We start from the raw sequence: 22368 nt of genomic DNA, 5'->3' as shown, positions 1-22368 counted from the left end.
TATCAAAGAAAAAATGGGACATATGACAATGAGTTTTGAAGCATGTTACGTAACATGGTTATGAGAGGAGCACACAAATATAAAGTTCAAGCGAATTTATATGTACATGTAATAGCAAACTGAGGAAATTAACAATTCTGGAAAAAGAAGGATAGCTTTAAATTAGAGGTTATAGGAACAACCACACGGTGTTGGGCCATGGATTACCGCAAACTTTGCCACACACATCAACTCAAAATATGCATGTTTAAATCCATGTTTGACTTTTTCAACATGCCACTAGAGGGCGCTCTAACATTTGATGACATCACCTGTAAAATTTTGTACAGTTCTGCCTAGGCAGACACTCACATCTTTGAAAGCAAGCTCGCATCTTCTGCCAATTTCAAATAATAAGGCACTTCCGGTTTCGTCCAGAAGGAAGGGTCACGAGATTTTGCACTTAATACCAAAAATGAACACCCTGCAATATTATATCGACTGCCATAAAAACAAAATCAAATCTGTAGCAGTTGATTTTATATTGATTTTCAAAGAGTAAATCTAGAAATCCTTGATTGCTTATAATATGATACTTGATGACGTCATTGGGACGTTATTACCAGAAAGTTCAAGAGCTATTTTAACTGTGCTATATTATAGCAAAATCTTGATTACAGTATATCTATCACGGTTGATTTTTTTAGCAATTTTTTGAAAGTTTAAAGGTCTTTTTATTGTAACTTCCGATCTGATGGCGTAATCAATTTTTTTTCTTGCACATAGGTCTTGTCTGCATTAAGGTCATCATGTACATTAATTTTGAAGCGAATATTGCAAACTTCGCCACAGACATCAAGTGAAAATGCGTTTTTCACGTTTTTTAACCTGCCGCTAGAGGGCGCACCAACTCTTCATGGCGTCACCTATTTTTTTTTTGAAAGGTTAATCCAAGCAGACACCGCCATCTTTGAAAGCAAGCTCATATCTTTTTCCACTTTCAAATTATTAGGCACTTACGGTTTCGACCAGAAGGAAGGGTCACGTGATTTGACGCGCACAGGATAAAAGGAAGAGTATGTATTATCATGTCGATTCCCGCAAAAATCAAGTTCTGGTCTCTTACGGTTGATTTTATATTGAAATCCAAAGATTAAATTATATTTTGAAGTGACGTCATGTGACCCACAATGATGTCATGACGTAATTACAAAAAAATTAATCTGCAGTGGGTTGGGCATTCGTGTATTGACAATTGAAGTTCATATATGTTTTCATTTTGACAAACAGTTCCGGAGAAGAATCTTTCTTGAATAAAAAAAAAACCCAAGAATATTGAATTCATAGAATAACAATAGGTTTTGGGCTCAAGGCCCAACACCTAATAAGTGAAGCCACTAACCACGGCAAAATCAGAAATGGTTATCAGAGCAATGTCCCAACACTGACCTACATGTACATGTATACTATATTATCCAGAGCGCCAACCTGTCAAACATGCTTAGGCTCATAAGGTTATTGCATACATAAACAAATGGAAATGTAAAAAAAAAATGAACTGCTTTGCTACAGCTAAACATCTGGTTGGGGGGCATAGGGTTTTTGTAAGCACCGTCGATATCAGAATTTTAAATATTGATATATCAGAAATCCAATATCGAGAATATTTGATATATATCAATTATCCCATATGTAAAAGTTAAAGACCACAAAGATATCACATTGATTACAACAAAAAACTGGAGGTTCGCGTTTGTTGAGTTACAAACGCAGAGAGGTCGGGCAGACAACTATGTCATTTAAGACTGCCCAGTACTTTGTAAGTTATGAATATTTCTTTGTCAGTACAAAGGATCACAAAATTTTACCTTTCCAGTACAACCAATTATTTTATTTAAAAAAGGTTATGATAAATTTCAGTATACATTTCCATGTACACGTACATGTAATTTCTGGTTTGTGACGCCATCAGTTAAAAAAAAGGGAAGCAAATACTGATTTAATTCTGAGAGGAAACATGTCCATCATGAATTTAAATGACGTAACTATGAAAATATGGAAAATATAAGTGTATGTATTAATAACAGCTAGCTTTTGGTTTGATGGCTTCACAGCATTAGGGATCCAAACGTCAACATTGTAATGGATACACATGGAAGTTTCAGACCTACATTTACATTGACATTTAAAACAGAAATCTCTCAAGGAAAAAAGGTCTTTTCATTCTAACTTCTGATGAAGTCATCAATTTTTTTTGCCGCACGTGTTCTCTACATAAAGTTCATCATATATATTGATTTTGAAGTGATTACTGCAAACTTTGCTATAATAATTAACTAAAAATTCCTTGAACATTTTTTTAACTCTATCATTTTTTGACGTCACTGGTAATTTTTTTTTTAAGTACAACCTAGCCAGAGACTGACTTGGAAGAAAGTAAGTTCACATCTTTTTCCACTTTCAATTATAAGGAACTTCTGGTTTGGACCGGAAGGAAGGGTCACATGATTAAAACGTAATATCCAAAAAAGAAGACCCTGGATTATTCTATCAATTCCCTTAAAAAGCAAAATCAGATCTCTCACAGTTGATTATATATTGATTTTTAAACATTAAATCCATAAATCTTTGGTTGCTTGTACACTGATGATGTCATCGTGAGGTCATTACCAGAATGCTCGAGAGCTATGTGACCTGCGCTATTTGAATACAAAATCTGGATTTTTCTCTTGCAGTTGATTTTCCAGCAATTTTTAAGGTTTTAATCTCTTTTCATTGTAACTTCATTGTAAAGTACAACCTAGCCACAGACTGACTTGGAAGAAAGCAAGTTCACATCTTTTTCCACTTTCAATTATAAGGAACTTCTGGTTTGGACCGGAAGGAAGGGAAACATGATTAAAACGTAATATCCAAAAAGAAGACCCTGGATTATTCTATCAATTCCCTTAAAAAGCAAAATCAGATCTCTCACAGTTGATTATATATTGATTTTTAAACATTAAATCCATAAATCTTTGGTTGCTTGTACACTGATGATGTCATCGTGAGGTCATTACCAGAATGCTCGAGAGCTATGTGACCTGCGCTATTTGAATAAAAAATCTGGATTTTTCTCTTGCAGTTGATTTTCCAGCAATTTTTAAGGTTTTAATGTCTTTTCATTGTAACTTCATTGTAAAGTACAACCTAGCCACAGACTGACTTTGTAGAAAGCAAGTTCACATCTTTTTCCACTTGCAAATTATAAGGCACTTCCCGTTTGGAACGGAAGGAAGGGTCACATGATTTTGCACATAATATCAACAAAGAAGACCATGGATTATTCTATCCATTCCTTTAAAAAGCAAAATCAGATCTCTCACAGTTGATTATATAGTGATTTTCAAAGATTAAATCCAAAAATATTTGGTTGCTTGTACACTGATGATGTCATTGCGACATCATTACCAGAAGGCTTGAGGGCAATGTGAACTGTGCTATTTGAATAAAAAATCTGGATTATATCTCTTGCAGTTGATTTTCCAGCAATTTTTAAGGTTTAAATGTCTTTTCATTGTAACTTCTGGTCTTGTGATGTCATCAATCTTTCTGCCCCTCAACTTGTTCTTAGCATGAAGCTGATTATATACATCAATTATACATTTATACAATTATACAATTATACATTTTTGCATTGTGGTCTTGGTTTGTACTAAGGTTGAAGTCAATCCAGTGAAAGGAAGTGTTAAATTTAGGAAGTGCAATGAAATTGTAAATATGAATAAAAATCATTAAAAAAATCAGCTGATGATGTTATGGTGATGTCTTTTCGGAATTTGCATACTGGTTCCATTATCTGGCTATCCACCAAATTTCATGACGATCAGACCTTCCCTTATATGTGTTTTCAAAAATCGCATTTTTGATGACGTCATCATGACGTCAAACATTTTCAAACTTTTGTGCATATACCTATTACATAACAAACATAATACAAAAAGAATTTTGAATGTTGCATGTTGCGTTCGTGAGATATGGCTTAAAGCTCCAAAAATATGTATAACACATCCCGGTCTACTTACATACCAAATTTTACCCAATCGAACTTACAGTTCTCTAGATATAGGACTTTACAATATGCACATTTAAAATGACGTCACGTGACCCATGATGACGTCACCATGACGTCACTCTTCAGGACACAACTTTGCTATAAGGGCAATGCCTGTGGTAACTTTGAATGATATATGAAAAAGATTAGTGCCAAAAGTGGTGGGCAGAAAAATCGTGTACAAATTCTATGGGATTTAGGTGACAAAAAGAAAAAGAACTAGAAATTGTGGTTGTGAACAACCACAGAGCTGTTCCCAATATTGATTATCTGTTGGACCCATAGACATACAAGTAGAGATCTATGTCTTTTTGCAACAGAACATAGGGCTTTTCCGCATTATGATTTGTTTTTATCAATAATACGTCCCTGACTATGAACATAAAATCTGTCAAGGTTAGCCGAAAATCGGCTAAAACGGTCACTGTGGACAGGATTTGACCTCAGCAACACGTGCGCTGCTGGCTGACTGACATACGATATGTACAACATACGTGCATGTACATGTACATTGTGGACGTCCTGTGCATGTTTTAAAGCAGAGGCATTGTCAACCTGAAGTTTTAAGCGTGCGTAGGGCATGTCCGAGTTTGTTTATTGCCTCGCAGCTTTCAAATGTTTTAGACCTACCCTTAAATCGACAATTAAAGTAAAAACTAATATAAAAACTGCCATGGTTGATTTTTCAGGAATTTTCAAAGGAAAAAGGGTCTTTTCATAAAAACTTCCGGTTTGATGACGTCATACACCTTAAACTTCGCACACATGTTAAGTGGGTCACGGTCATCATATACACCAATATTTAGGCGATTCCGACAAACTTCGCCACAGACATCTATTCACAATACATTTTTGCAAATTTTCAACCTGTCGCTAGAGGGCGCTCGAAGATTGCATGACGTCATCAGTAAATTATTTGAAGAATACTATCAGCCAAGAGACTAACACCGTTAAAAGCAAGTTCATATCTATTACCACTTTTAAATAATAAGCCACTTCCGGTTTTGACCTTTTTCGACCGGAAGCAAGGGTCACGTGATTTCACGCACACTGAATGAAATAAAGACCTGAACCTACTCTACCACTTGCCGGCAACAGAATGCTGCGGACGCGTACGGTTGATTTCTTATACAATTTTTAAATATTAAAAGTGTCACAATTTAATTGCCTATAAATATACATCGGATGACGTCATCATGACGTCATCATTACACAATGTTGTTTGAATAAGGGTCTTTGCTTGGACAAAGATTGGTGTAAATGAATTACTGGCAAAGAGTCGAAAATACCCCCTGAAAATTGACATTTTTTAAAAAATTTCTGTGTACAAAGTCTATGGGAAAAATTAAATATTCAAAATTCTATAATAAATCACGTGATGACGTCAGCATGACGAAAAGTTTCGGGACACATCCTCAGATGATGGTTAATAACTATGCTGAGTTTAAAGTTGATCGGATTTAAAATAATTGCCAAAGTGGCTTGTAGAATAAAAACGTGTACAAAACCTATGGGGAAAAGTGGAAAAAGAAAAAGAAGAAAAAACTAGAGGTCTATGTCTGTTTGCAACAGAACATAGGGCTTTTCCGCATTATGATTTTTTTAATCAATAATATGCCCTGAATATGCATGAACATACAATCTGTCAAAGTTAGCCTAAAACGGTCACTGTGGACAGGATTTTACCTCGGCAATACGATGTCTGTGCGTGTGCACAAGGTCTTGCTTGGACAAAGAGTGATCTAAATAAATTACTGGCAAAGAGTCGAAAACGCACTTTGAAAATCGACAAATATTTTTAAATTTGTTGATGACATCATTGTGACGTCACTTCGAACTTTGCATACTAGTATGATTAACTACCTACCCACCAAGTTTCATGACAATTGGACCTTTCCTTATATGAGTTTTGGAAAATCGCATTTTCATGACGTCATGATGACGTCACACATTTTTCAAGTTTTGTGCGAATAGCTATTACATAACAGACCAAATGCAAAAAATAATTTTGCATTTTGCATGTTGCGTTCGGGAGATATGGCTAAAAGGTCCAAACAAATAAATATTCATATAAAATCTCAGGATGACGTCATCATGACGTCACCTCATTTTAAATCTATAACACATCCTGGTATAGCCACATACCAAGTTTCAACCCAATCGGACTTACATTTCTGTAGATATAAAACTTCACAATATGTAGGTCAATTTTCAAAAATTAATAAAGAATTAGGTGATGACGTCATCGTGACGTCATAGTCTTGGCATAATTTTTGTATGAGGGTCTTCCTTGGCTGTAACTTTGATGACGATTCCAGATCGCCAAGTTATAAAAATGGTGGCTTGAAAACGTGTACAAAGTCAATGGGTTAAAAATCCAACAGCAGAGAAACTGCACCTTTAAATAAGTGATTTGCCTTTAAACTGAAACATTTTTATAAAATATTACTTGATATTCTGACTCTTGGGAATATTTTCAATCAAATGGCAAACGTAAAAAAATACGATTTCTTTTTCCTTCTCATAGTAATTCTCGGCCGAAGTTCAGAACTACTCAGTAAGATATATCAGTGTTGTAAAGGAAAAGACTTGTGGAGAAAGCTGTGTACAAAGTCTATGAGAAAAATTTATTATCCATGAATCCATAATAAATCACTTGATGATGACGTCATCATGATGTCATAGTCTTGGCATAATTTTTGTATGAGGGTCTTCCTTGGCTGTAACTTTGATGACGATTCCAGATCGCCAAGTTATGAAAATGGTGGCTTGAAAACGTGTAGAAAGTCAATAGGTTAAAAATCCCACAGCAGAAAAAACTGCACCTTTAAATTAGTGATTTTCCTTTAAACTGAAACCTTTTTTTTAAAATATTACTTGCTATTCTAACTCTTGGGAATATTTTCAATCAAATGACAGGCGTAAAAAAATACGATTTCATTTTCCTTCTCATAGTAATTCTCAGCCGAAGTTCAGAACTACTCAGTAAGATATACCAGTGTTGTATAGGGAAAGACTTGTGGAGAAAGCTGGGTACAAAGTCTATGAGAAAAATTAATTATTCATAAATCCATAATAAATCACTTGATAACGTCATCATGACGTCACTCTTCGGGACACATCTTGGCTATAGGGACTATGCTTATGCCAACTTTCAATGATGTCTGACAAAGATTAATCCCAAAAGTGCTATAATACGTCCCTGTCTATGCGCATGCATGAACATAAAATCTGTCAAAGTTAGCCGAAAATCGGCTAAAACGGTCACTGTGGACAGGATTTGACCTCAGCAACACGTCCGCTGCAGGCTGACTGACATACGATGTATGTGCCTATGTACAACGTACGTGCATGTACATGTACATGTACATTGTGGACGTCCTGTCCTGTGCATGTTTTGAAGCAGAGGTATTGTCAACGTGAAGTTTTAAGCGTGCGCAGGGTATGTTCGAGTTCGCTTATCGCCTCGAAACTTTGAAATGTTTTAGACCTACCCTTCAATCGACAATTAAAGTAAAAACAAATATAAAAACTGCCATGGTTGATTTTTCAGGAATTTTCAAATGAAAAAGAGTCTTTTTATTATAACTTCCGGTCTGATGACGTCATTTGCCTAAAACTTCGCACACGTCTTAAGTGGGTCAAGGTCATTATATACACCAAAATTTAGGCGATTCCGACAAACTTCGCCACAGACATCTATTCAAAATACATTTTTGCTAATTTTCAACCTGTCGCTAGAGGGCGCTCGAAGATTGCATGACGTCATCGGTAGATGATTTGAAGAATTCTATCGGCCAAGAGACTAACACCGTTAAAAGCAAGTTCATTTCTATTACCATTTTTAAATAATAAGCCACTTCCGGTTTGGGCCTTTTTCGACCGGAAGCGGGGGTCACGTGATTGCACGCACACTGAATGAAATGAAGACCTTAACCTGCTCTACCACTTGCCGGCAACAGAATGCTGCGGACGCGTACGGTTGATTTCTTATGCATTTTTAAATATTAAAAGTGTCACAATTTAATTGCCTATAAATAAACACAGGATGACGTCATCATGACGTCATCATTCCACAATGTTGTTTGAATTAGGGTCTTTGCTTGGACAAAGATTGGTGTAAATGAATTACTGGCAAAGAGTCAAAAATGCCCTTTGAAAATCGACAATTATTTTTTAATTTCTGTGTACAAAGTCTATGGGAAAAATTAAATATTCAAAAATCTATAATAAATTAGTCGATGACGTCACCATGACGTCAATCTTCGGGACACATCTTTGCTATAGGGGCTATGCTTATGCTAACTTTGAATGATGTATGACAAAGATTAATGCCAAAAGTGGCGTGTAGAATAAACGTGTACAAAGTCTATGGGGTTTTGGGAAAAAAAGAAGAAGAAGAAGAAGAAGAAGAAAGAAAAAAAATCAGAACAAAAAGAAAGGCTTTTCCGCAACAATGCGGAAAAGCCAACTAGAGGTCTATGTCTGTTTGCAACAGAACATAGGGCTTTTCCGCATTATGATTTTTTTTAATCAATAATATGCCCTGAATATGTATGAACATAAAATCTGTCAAAGTTAGCCGAAAATCGGCTAAAACGGTCACTGTGGACAAGATTTGACCTCGGCAATATGATGTATGTGCGTGTGTACATGGTCTTTTCTTGGACAAAGAGTGATCTAAATGAATTACTGGCAAAGAGTTGAAAATGCACTTTGAAAATCGACAATTTTTTGGGAATTTTTGATGAAATCATCGTGACGTCACTTCGGACTTTGCATACTAGTACTATTATCTACCTACCCACCAAGTTTCATGACAATTGGACCTTTCCTTATATGAGTTTTGAAAAATCGCATTTTGATGACGTCATGATGACGTCACACATTTTTTAAGTTTTGTGCGAATAGCTATTACATAACAGACCAAATGCAAAAAAGAATTTTGCATTTTGCATGTTGCATTCGGGAGATATGGCTAAAAGGTCCAAAAAATCAAATATTCATATAAAATCTCCGAATGACGTCATCATGACGTCACCTCATTTTTAATCTATAACACATCCTGGTATAGCCACATACCAAGTTTCAACCCAATCGGACTTACATTTCTGTAGATATAAGACTTCACAATATGCACGTAAATTTTCAAAAATCAATAAAAAATTAGGTGATGACATCATCATGATGTCATAGTCTTGGCATAATTTTTGTATGAGGGTCTTCCTTGGCTGTAACTTTGATGACGATTCCAGATCGCCAAGTTATGAAAATGATGGCTTGAAAACGTGTACAAAGTCAATAGGTTAAAAATCCCACAGCAGAAAAACTGCACCTTTAAATGCGTGATTTTCCTTTCAACTGAAACATTTTTATAAAATATTACTTGCTATTCTAACTCTTGGGAATATTTTCAATCAAATGACAGGCGTAAAAAAATACGATTTCTTTTTCCTTCTCATAGTAATTCTCAGCCGAAGTTCAGAACTACTCAGTAAGATATATCAGTGTTGTATAGGGAAAGACTTGTGGAGAAAGCTGTGTACAAAGTCTATGAGAAAAATTAATTATTCATAAATCCATAATAAATCACTTGATGACGTCACCATGACGTCACTCTTCGGGACACATCTTGGCTATAGGGACTATGCTTATGCCAACTTTCAATGATATCTGACAAAGATAAATGCCAAAACTGCTATAATACGTCCCTGTCTATGCGCATGCATGAACATAAAATCTGTCAAAGTTAGCCGAAAATCGGCTAAAACGGTCACTGTGGACAGGATTCGACCTCAGCAACACGTGCGCTGCATGCTGACTGACATACGATGTATGTGCCTATGAACAACGTACGTGCATGTACATGTACATTGTGGACGTCCTGTCCTGTGCATGTTTTGAAGCAGAGGTATTGTCAACGTGAAGTTTTAAGCGTGCGCAGGGTATGTTCGAGTTCGCTTATCACCTCGAAACTTTAAAATGTTTTAGACCTACCCTTTAATCGACAATTAAAGTAAAAACAAATATAAAAACTGCCATGGTTGAGTTTTCAGGAATTTTCAAATGAAAAAGGGTCTTTTCATTATAACTTCCGGTCTGATAACGTCATTCGCCTAAAACTTCGCACACGTCTTAAGTGGGTCAAGGTCATCATATACACCAATATTTAGGCGATTCCGACAAACTTCGCCACAGACATCTATTCAAAATACATTTTTGCTAATTTTCAACTTGTCGCTAGAGGGTGCTCGAAATTTGCATGACGTCATCGGTAGATGATTTGAAGAACACTATCGGCCAAAAGACTAACACCGTTAAAAGCAAGTTCATATCTATAACCACTTTCAAATAAAAAGCCAATTCCGGTTTTGGCTTTTTTCGACCAGAAGCAAGGGTCACCTGATTGCACGCACACTGAATGAAATGAAGACCTTAACCTACTCTACCACTTGCCGGCAACAGAATGCTGCGGACGCGTACGGTTGATTTCTTATGCATTTTTAAATATTAAAAGTGTCACAATTTAATTGCCTATAAATAAACACCTGATGACGTCATCATGACGTCATCATTACACAATGTTGTTTAAATTAGGGTCTTTGCTTGGACAAAGAGTGATCTTAATGAATTACTGGATAACAGTCAAAAATGCCCTTTGAAAATCGACAATTTTTCTTAATTTTTGTGTACAAAGTCTATGGGAAAAATTAAATATTCAAAAATCTATAATAAATTAGTTGATGACGTCACCATGACGTCACTCTTCGGGGCACATCTCTGCTATAAGGACTATGACTATGCTTAATTTGAATGATGTATGACGAAGATTAATACCAAAAGTGGCACTGAGAAAAAACGTGTACAAAGACTATGGGATTTAGGCGACAAAAAGAATAAGAAGAAGAAGAAGAAGAAGAAGAAGAAGAAGAAAGAAAAGAAATGAGAACAAAAAGAAAGGCTTTTCCGCTTTTTTGCGGAAAAGCCAACTAGAAATGTGTTTGTGGACAAACACAAGCTGTTTCGGATATTCCAATTACTCTGTGCACGTGATGAACAATCAGTGACGTCACTAAAACTGTCATCTATAACAGCACATTATACGTACATGTCAAGTTATAACCAAATCGAACGTATAGGTCTGTAAATATAGGCCTATAAAGAACAAAATGCCCCTTTAAGGGACGTCACATGACATTTGATGATGACATCACATGAATTTTCATCTATAACCCATCTCGGCATTGGTACGATCACGAATTTCTTCTAGGATTATCTGTGGGTGGTTAGTCTAAGTGTGTACCAGGTCTAACGTCGATCGCATAATTTACAAAAGTGCCAAAGTAGAGTGTTTTAAAACGTGTACAAACCCTAAGGGAAAAAAACATCTTTAATGTGATGTAACCATACACCTGATGACGTCACGATCATGAATTTCTTCTAGGACCATTTGTGGGTGGTGGTCTAAGTATGTATGAAGTCTAAAGTCGATCGGATTTACGAAGGTGCCAAAGTGGAGTGTTTTAAAACGTGTACAAAACATATGGGAAAAACTCATCTTTAATGTGACGTAACCCAACACCTGATGACGCCACGATCACAAATTTCTTCTTGGACCATCTGTGGGTGGTGGTCTAAGTGTGTACCAAGTATAAAGTTGATCAAATTTACGCAAGTGCCAAAAAGTTGAGCGTTTTAAAACGTGTACATAACCTATGGGGAAAATGTGCATCTTTAATGTGAAGTAACGTGACACCCGATGACGTCACGATCACGAATTTCTTCAAGGACCATTTGTAGGTGATGGTCTAAGTGTGTACCAAGTTGATATATGTTGTTGATATGGAAATTATGCAAAGTTAGGGCGCCCTCACATGACAGCTAATGACGTTGCGATGACGTCACCTATATTGCCACACGAAACACACCCCAATGTGATGGCATGCAAAGTTTCAACGCAATCGGACCCATACTTGCAAAGTTACAGGGCTGCAACAAATGCAAAGTTAGGGCGCCCTCACGTGACACCTGATGACGTCAACATGACGAAAACCTTATAGGACCATCTGCGGTTGGTGATATGCGTGTCTGCCAAGTCTGAAGTCAATCAGATCTATGAAAGTGCCAAAATGTACTGATTGAAGGAAAACGTGTACAAAACCTATGGAGTAAAAATGCATCTTTAATGTGACGTAACCTGACACTTGATAACGTCACGATCACGAATTTCGTCTAGGACCATCTGTGGGTGGTGGTCTAACTATGAATCAAGTTTAAAGTTGATCGGATTTACGAAGATGCCAAACTGGAGTGTTTTAAAACGTGTACAAAACATATGGGGAAAAATGCATCTTTAATGTGACGTAACCTGACACCTGATGACGTCACGATCACAAATTTCTTCTAGGAACATCTGTGGGTGGTGGTCTAAGTATGTACTAAGTCTGAAATCAATCGGATTTAAAGAAGTGGCAAAGTGGACTGTCAAAAGAAACGTGTGTTAAACCTATGGAGAAAAAGTCTGAAAAAGGAGAAGAAAAAAAAAAAGAAAAAAGAAAAAAAAAAATCTTAACGAAAACAAGAGCTGTTTCGGTGTGTCACCGAAACAGCTAAAAAAAGAAAAAAAAAAATCTTAACGAAAACAAGAGCTGTTTCGGTGTGTCACCGAAACAGCTAAAAAAAGGAAAAAAAAAAACTTTAACGAAAACAAGAGCTGTTCCCAATTGAAATTGGGAACAGCTAACTAGAACTATGTGGTTGTGAGTGAACAACCACAGAGCTGTTCCCAACATGTTTTTAATTGTCTATTGCACAGTACAAAATGATTCAATGATTTGTTCTAAACAAATTTTACTATTAAATTGAAATTATAATATGAATCGGTGATGGTCTTGTTCGGGACACATTTTCCGAAGAGAAGCTGGTTGGGTTCTGAAAACATAAAATTGAAAATATATTTTTGGGAACAGGTCTGTTTGTACGAGATATAGACATATAAGTAGAGATCTATGTCTGTTTGCAACAGAAGATAGGGCTTTCCGCATTATGATTTGTTTTTATCAATGATACGTCCCTGATTATGCATGAACATAAAATCTGTCAAAGCTAGCCGGAAATCGGCTAAAACGGTCACTGTGGACAGGATTTGACCTCAGCAACACGTGGGCTGCGCGCGGGCTGACTGACATACGATATGTACAACGTACGTGCATGTACACGTACATGTACATTGTGGACGTCCTGTGCATGCTTTCAAGCAGAAGTATTGTCAACCTGAAGTTTTAAGCGTGCGCAGGGCATGTCCGAGTTTGCTTATTGCCTCGAAGCTTTGAACTGTTTTAGACCTACCCTTCAATAGACAATTAAAGTAAAAACTAATATAAAAACTGCCATGGTTGATTTTTCAGGAATTTTCTAAGGAAAAAGGGTCTGATGACGGTCTGATGACGTCATACACCTAAAACTTCGCACACGTCTTAAGTGGGTCAAGGTCATCATATACACCAATATTTAGGCGATTACGACAAACTTCGCCACAGACATCTATTCAAAATACATTTTTGCAAATTTTCAACCTGTCGCTAGAGGGCGCTCGAAGATTGCATGACGTCAACGGTAAATGATTTGAAGAATACTATTAGCCAAGAGACTAACACCGTTAAAAGCAAGTTCATATCTATTACCACTTTTAAATAATAAGCCACTTCCGGTTTTGGCCTTTTTCGACCGGAAGCAAGGGTCACGTGATTTCACGCACACTGAATGAAATAAAGACCTCAACCTACTCTACCACTTGCCGGCAACAGAATGCTGCGGACGCGTACGGTTGATTTCTTATGCATTTTTGAATATTAAAAGTGTCACAATTTAATTGCCTATAAATAAGCACCGGATGACGTCACCATGACGTCATCATTACACAATGTTGTTTGAATAAGGGTCTTTGCTTGGACAAAGATTGGTGTAAATGAATTACTGGCAAAGAGTAGAAAATGCCCTCTGAAAATTGACATTTTTAAAAAAAATTCTGTGTACAAAGTTTATGGGAAAAATTAAATATTCAAAATTCTATAATAAATCACGTGATGACGTCAGCATGACGAAAAGTTTCGGCACACATCCTCATATGATGGTTAATAACTATGCTGAGTTTAAAGTTGATCGGATTTAAAATAATTGCCAAAGTGGCTTGTAGAATAAAAACGTGTACAAAACCTATGGGGAAAAGCGGAAAAAGAAAACTAGAGATCTATGTCTGTTTGCAACAGAACATAGGGCTTTTCCGCATTATGATTTTTTGTTATCAATAATACGTCTCTGACAATGCATGAACATAAAGTCTGTCAAAGTTAGCCGAAAATCGGCTGAAACGGTCACTGTGGTCAGGATTTGACCTCAGCAACACGTGCCCTGCGGGCTTACTGACATCGATGTATGTGCGTATGTACAACGTACGTGCATGTACATGTACATTGTGGACGTCCTGTGCGTGTCCTGTGCGATTCCGACAAACTTCGCCACAGACATCTATTCAAAACACATTTTTGAAAATTTTCAACCTATCGCTAGAGGGCGCTCGAAGATTGCATGACGTCATCGGTAGATGATTTGAAGAATATTATCAGCCAAGAGACTAACACCGTTAAAAGCAAGTTCATATCTATTAGCATTTTCAAATGATAAGCCACTTCCGGTTTTGGCCTTTTTCGACCGGAAGCAAGGGTCACGTGATTTCACGCACACTGAATGAAATAAAGACCTCAACCTATTCTACCACTTGCCGGCAACAAAATGCTGCGGACGCGTACGGTTGATTTCTTATGCATTTTTGAATATTAAAAGTGTCACAATTTAATTGCCTATAAATACACACCTGATGACGTCATCATGACGTCATCATTACACAATGTTGTTTAAATTAGGGTCTTTGCATAGACAAAGATTGGTGTAAATGAATTACTGGCAAAGAGTCAAAAATGCCCTTTGCAAATCGACAATTTTTTTTAAATTTCTGTGTACAAAGTCTATGGGAAAAATTAAATATTCAAAAATCTATAATAAATTAGTCGATGACGTCACCATGACGTCAATCTTCGGGACACATCTTTGCTATAGGAACTATGCTTATGCTAACTTTGAATGATTTATAACAAAGATTAATGCCAAAAGTGGCGTTGAGAAAAAACGTGCACAAAGTCTATGGGATTTAGGCGACAAAAAGAAGAAGCAACTAGAGGTCTATGTCTGTTTGCAACAGAACATAGGGCTTTTCCGCATTATGATTTTTTTTAATCAATAATATGCCCTGAATATGCATGAACATAAAATCTGTCAAAGTTAGCCGAAAATCGGCTAAAACGGTCACTGTGGACAGGATTTGACCTCGGCAATACGATGTATGTGCGTGTGCACAAGGTCTTTGCTTGGACAAAGAGTGATCTAAATAAATTACTAATGAAAATCGACAAATATTTTTAAATTTGTTGATGACGTCATCGTGACGTCAGTTCGAACTTTGCATACTAGTATGATTAACTACCTACCCGCCAAGTTTCATGACAATTGGACCTTTCCTTATATGAGTTTTGCAAAATCGCATTTTGATGACGTCATGATGACGTCACACATTTTTTTCAAGTTTTGTGCAAATAGCTATTACATAACAGACCAAATGCAAAAAGAATTTTGCATTTTGCATGTTGCGTTCGGGAGATATGGCTAAAAGGTCCAAACAAATAAATATTCATATAAAATCTCAGGATGACGTCATCATGACGTCACCTCATTTTTAATCTATAACACATCCTGGTATAGCCACATACCAAGTTTCAACCCAATCGGACTTACATTTCTGTAGATATAAGACTTCACAATATGTAGGTAAATTTTCAAAAATCAATAAAGAATTAGGTGATGACGTCATCGTGACGTCATAGTCTTGGCATAATTTTTGTATGAGGGTCTTTCTTGGCTGTAACTTTGATGACGATTCCAGATCGCCAAAATACGAAAATGGTGGCTTGAAAACGTGTACAAAGTCAATAGGTTAAAAATCCCACAGCAGAAAAACTGCACCTTTAAATGCGTGATTTTCCTTTAAACTGAAACATTTTATAAAATATTACTTGCTATTCTAACTCTTGGGAATATTTTCAATCAAATGAAAGGCGTAAAAAAATACGATTTCTTTTTCCTTCTCATAGTAATTCTCATAGTAAGTTCAGAACTACTCAGTAAGATGTATCAGTGTTGTATAGGGAAAGACTTGTGGAGAAAGCTGTGTACAAAGTCTATGAGAAAAATTAATTATTCATAAATCCATAATAAATCACTTGATGACGTCACCATGACGTCACTCTTCGGGACACGTCTTGGCTATAAGGACTATGCTTATGCCAACTTTCAATGATATCTAAAAAAGATTAATGCCAAGAGTGCTATAATATGTTCCTGTCTATGCGAATGCATGAACATAAAATCTGTCAAAGTTAGCCGAAAATCGGCTAAAACGGTCACTGTGGACAAGATTTGACCTCAGCAACACGTGCGCTGCAGGCTGACTGACATACGATGTACGTGCCTATGTACAACGTACGTGCATGTACATGTACATGTACATGTACATTGTGGACGTCCTGTCCTGTGCATGTTTTGAAGCAGAGGTATTGTCAACGTGAAGTTTTAAGCATGCGCAGGGTATGTTCGAGTTTGCTTATCGCCTCAAAACTTTGAAATGTTTTAGACCTACCCTTCAATCGACAATTAAAGTAAAAACAAATATAAAAACTGCCATGGTTGATTTTTCAGGAATTTTCAAATGAAAAAGGGTCTTTTTATTGTAACTTCCGGTCTGATGACGTCATTTGCCTAAAACTTCGCACACGTCTTAAGTGGGTCAAGGTCATCATATACACCAATATTTAGGCGATTACGACAAACTTCGCCACAGACATCTATTCAAAATACATTTTTGCAAATTTTCAACCTGTCGCTAGAGGGCGCTCGCAGATTGCATGACGTCATCGGTAGATGATTTGAAGAATACTATTGGCCAAGAGACTAACACCGTTAAAAGCAAGTTTATATCTATTACCACTTTCAAATGATAAGCCACTTCCGGTTTTGGCCTTTTTCGACCGGAAGCAAGGGTCACGTGAATTCACGCACACTGAATGAAATAAAGACCTCAACCTATTCTACCACTTGCCGGCAACAAAATGCTACGGACGCGTACGGTTGATTTCTTATGCATTTTTGAATATTAAAAGTGTCACAATTTAATTGCCTATAAATACACACCTGATGACGTCATCATGACGTCATCATTACACAATGTTGTTTAAATTAGGGTCTTTGCTTAGACAAAGATTGGTGTAAATGAATTACTGGCAAAGAGTCAAAAATGCCCTTTGCAAATCGACAATTTTTTTTAAATTTCTGTGTACAAAGTCTATGGGAAAAATTAAATATTCAAAAATCTATAATAAATTAGTCGATGACGTCACTATGACGTCAATTTTCGGGACACATCTTTGCTATAGGGACTATGCTTATGCTAACTTTGAATGATGTATGACAAAGATTAATGCCAAAAGTGGCGTTGAGAAAAAACGTGCACAAAGTCTATGGGATTTAGGCGACAAAAAGAAGAAGCCAAAAAAAAAAAAAAAAAAATGAGAACAAAAACAAAGGCTTTTCCGCAACTTTGCGGAAAAGCCAAAAAAAAAAAAAAAAAAAAAAAAAAAGAGAACAAAAACAAAGGCTTTTCCGCAACTTTGCGGAAAAGCCAAAAAAAAAAAAAAAGAAAAAAAAAAACTTTAACGAAAACAATAGCTGTTCCCAATTGAAATTGGGAACAGCTAACTAGAGATCTATGTCTGTTTGCAACAGAACATAGGGCTTTTCCGCATTATGATTTTTTTATCAATAATACGTCCCTGACTATGCATGAACATAAAATCTGTCAAAGTTAGCCGAAAAATCGGCTTAAAGCTATAGTCCATCATTTGCAGCCATCCGAAAAGTAACTGGCGTAATTATTGTTGAAAAACAAACTTAGTTGAAAGATAGTAAGGAAACTAAACTCCCTGTGAAATTATTCTTTCTGGGAAGCTGTCATTTTGAAGTAATCAACGAAAGAAGGCATTTCCAACGGTGATTCTTAAGAAGCACCGTAGGAAAATTTAAATTAGTAGTTCGTTTTGTTATTTAGCGCAGCGCGCGCAAGTATTGGAACGACACACATGTGCGCGCGGTTGTTATAATTCGTCGGATCAGTGCGCGACGTCGCGTATAGCTGCAATTCAAAACATGATTCAGTAACTTTTGATTTGAAATTGAGTTCTTAGAATGCTGTTTTTTCTCGGAATGTACAGCTGAAGCTTAGCTGAAACTTTATCAGGTTAGTTGCTTAGTATCCTTTATTAGATTTTGAACTCTTTTGTTGCTTCAAACGAACAAAATGCACAAATTACAATGATGGACTATAGCTTTAAACGGTCACTGTGGACAGGATTTGACCTCAGCAACACGTGCGCTGCGGGCTGACTGACATACGATGTACATGTATGTGCGTATGTACAATGTACGTGCATGTGCTATACACATTGTGGAAGTCCTGTGCATGTTTTACAGCTCTGTACCGCAACTTGCGTAAGCGTATTTTTTGCCGACGTTGCGTCAACTGTGTGAACAATTTGACAAGCTGGGAACTTGGCACTGTTGAGGCAAATATTTACGCTATCATTTAATTGGCATTTCAAGATTATATCTGTACGGATTGATTTGTTAGCAATTTTTAAAAAGAAAAGGTCTTTTCAACGGAACTTCCGGTCTGATGACGTCATACGCCTAAAACTTCGCACATGTCTTAAGTGGGTCAAGGTCATCATAAACACCAATATTTAGGCGATTCCTACAAACTTCGCCACAGACATCTATTCAAAATACATTTTTTGTAAATTTTCAACCTGTCGCTAGAGGGCGCTCGAAGATTGCATGACATCATTAGTAGATGATTTGAAGAATACTATCACCCAAGAGACGAACATTGTTCAAAGCAAGTTCATATCTATTACCACTTTTAAATAATAAACCACTTCCGGTTTTGGCCTTTTTCGACCGGAAGCAAGGGTCACGCGATTGCACGCACACTGAATGAAATAAAGACCTTAGCCTACTCTACCACTTGCTGGCAACAGAATGTTGCGGACGCGTACGGTTGATTTCTTATGCATTTTTAAATATTAAAAGTGTCACAATTTAATTGCCCATTAATAAACACCGGATGACGTCATCATGACGTCATCATTACAAAATGTTGTTTGAATTAAGGTCTTTGCTTGAACAAAGAGTGATCTAAATGAGTTACTGGCAAAGAGTCGAAAATGCCCTTTGAAAATCGACAATTTTTTAAAATTTTTGTGTACAAAGTCTATGGGAAAAATTAAATATTCAAAAATCTATAATAAATTAGTCGATTACGTCACCATGACGGCAGTTTTCGGGACACAACTTTGCTATAGGGGCTATGCCTATGCTGACTTTGAATGATGTACGACAAAGATTAATGCCGAAAGTGGCATTGAGAAAAAACGTGTATAAAGTCTATGGGATTTGCCAGGGGAAAAAAAAGAAGAAGAAGAAGAAGAAGAAGAAAGAAATATCAGAACAAAAAGAAAGGCTTTTCCGCAACTTTGCGGAAAAGCCAACTAGATATTTTGTCCATCTTACGGACGGAGCAAATGGCTTTTTCGCATTTTACAAATGTTTATGTTTTGTTGGTCCTTTTGTAGTCACTTTTCAGAGTGCTTCATGCTAAAGCTTGTTCAAAATGCTTAGAATAATTCCTATAATATAATTGTATCACATGTGCAAAAATACATCTCATCTTTTAAAACTTGATGAGTCAGGTACTTCTGGTTTGACCGGAAGTTGCGGTTTCAGTGGTCAAACAAAATGTCATAAACTAAAAATGTGTTTGTGGACAAACACAGCTGCTTCGGCTCTGGTTTCACAGTGTTGTATAGAAAATGTGTACAAAACCTATGGGGAAACATTAAATTTTCAAAAATCAATTAAAAAAATTAGGTGATGATGTCATCATGACGTCATCGTCTTGGCATAATTTTTGTATAAGGGTCTTCCTTGGCTGTAACATTGATGACGATTCCAGATTGCCAAGTTATAAAAATGGTGGCTTAAAAACGTGTACAAAGTCAATAGGCTAGAAATCCCACTGCAGAAAAACTGCACCTTTAAATACGTGATTTGCCTTTAAACTTAAACATTTTTATGAAATATTACTTGATATTCTGACTCTTGGGAATATTTTAAATCAAATGACAGAGCATAAAAATACGATTTCTCTTTCCTTCTCATAATAATTCTCGGCTGAAGTTCAGAACTACTCAGTAAGATATATCAGTGTTGTATAGGAAAAGACTTGTGGAAAAATGGGAAAAATCAATTATTCAAGGTTTTTTTTTTCCGACGCCGCGTCAACTGTGTGAACAATTTGACAAGCTGGGAACTTGGCACTGTTGAGGCAAATATTTACGCTATCATTTAATGGGCAATTCAAGATTTTATCTGTACGGATTGATTTGTTAGCAATTTTTGAAAAAGAAAAGGTCTTTTCAATGGAACTTCCGGTCTGATGATGTCATACACCTAAAACCTTGCACACGTCTTAAGTGGGTCAAGGTCATCATATACACCAATATTTAGGCAATTCCGACAAACTTCGCCACAGACATCTATTCAAAATACATTTTTGAAAATGTTCATCCTGTCGCTAGAGGGCGCTCGAAGATTGCATGACGTCATCGGTAGATGATTTGAAGAATACTATCAGCCAAGAGACTAACACCGTTGGAAGTAAGTTCATATCTATTACCACTTTTATCAATAACACGTCCCAGATGATGCATGTACAATGTTTCAAAGTATACGGTACAAGAATTTTCTAATATATATGTTATACATGTATGTGTTTTGGAAATTCACGTTTTTGATGACGTCCCGATGATGTCATCGGGACGTCACAAATTTTAAAAATTTTGTGTATACCTATTTACCTAACAAACCAAATACAAAACAAATTTTGAATTGTGCATGTTGCGTTCATGAGATACGTCTTCCAAAAATTCATATAAAATCCCACTATTAAGTCATCATGACTTGACCTCAATTTTTACCCATAACACATCCTGGTCTACCTACATACCAAGTTTCAACCCAATCGGACTTACTGTTCTGTAGATATAAGACCTCAAAATACATGTATGCACGTCTGTGATGATGTCACGTGTCCCATGATGAAGTCATCGTAACAATACCTGTCAGTGCCATTTTTTTTTTAATGTGGTATTGATATGCACCAAGTTTGACATTAATCCAATGAAACAAACTGTTAAATTTTGTTAGTATAATAAAATTTTAAATATTTAAAAAATCATTAAAAATCAACCGATGATGTCATGGTGACGTCATTTCAGATTTCGCATACTTGTGACACCATCTACCTATCCACCAAGTTTCATGACAATTGGGCCTTCCCTTATATGTGTTTTCAAAATTGGCATTTTTGATGATGTCATCGTGACGTCAAACTTTTTTTCTAAATTTTGGGGATACACATATTACCTAACAAACATAATACAAAAAGAATTTTCAATTTTGCAAGTTGCATTCGTGAGATATGGCTTAAAGCTCCAAAAATTCAAAAAATTATATTTAATCGCACGATGACGTCATTGTGACGTCACCTCAATTTTTACCTATAACACATCCTGGTCTACAAATATGCCAAGTTTCAACCCCATCGGACTTACAGTTCTGTAGATATAGGCCTTCAAAATATGCACTTTTTTGATGATGTCACATGACCCATGATGACGTAATCATGACGTCACTCTTCGAGACACAACTTCACTATAGTATCTTTACCTGAGATAAGTTTCATTGGAATTGGACTTTGTTTTAGGTCAAAAGTGTATCACACCAAAAATGTGTGCAAAGTCAATGGGACTGGGGTGGACCCAAAAAGATCAAAAAGAAGAAAAAAACAAAATCAGAACAAAAACAAAGGCTTTTCCGCTCAAAAAGCCAACAAAAACAAAGGCTTTTTTCACAAATTTGCGAAAAAGCCGGAAAAAATCTGAACAAAAAGAAAGACTTTACCATAAAATTTGTTGAAAAGCCAACAAAGAAAAAAAATTACCATTTCAAAACGGTGATTGGGGATCAGCCCTAAATGGTGATCGGGGATCAGCCCCATTAACCTATCGCGATAG

At 36.4% G+C, this 22368-nt stretch overlaps 1 protein-coding gene across 3 annotated transcripts in view; it reads right to left on the bottom strand.

Moving 5' to 3' along the window:
• The window catches only part of LOC119729700 (mitogen-activated protein kinase SLT2/MPK1-like), a 46765-nt gene that overhangs the window by 1541 nt on the left and 22856 nt on the right, over positions 1–22368 (bottom strand). The gene's annotated exons all lie outside the window — the stretch shown is intronic.

This window comes from Patiria miniata, unplaced genomic scaffold (assembly GCF_015706575.1).
Source record: "Patiria miniata isolate m_02_andy unplaced genomic scaffold, ASM1570657v1 HiC_scaffold_1, whole genome shotgun sequence".
Classification (NCBI taxonomy): Eukaryota; Metazoa; Echinodermata; class Asteroidea; order Valvatida; family Asterinidae; genus Patiria; species Patiria miniata.
This window is presented reverse-complemented; position numbering and strand designations above follow the sequence as displayed.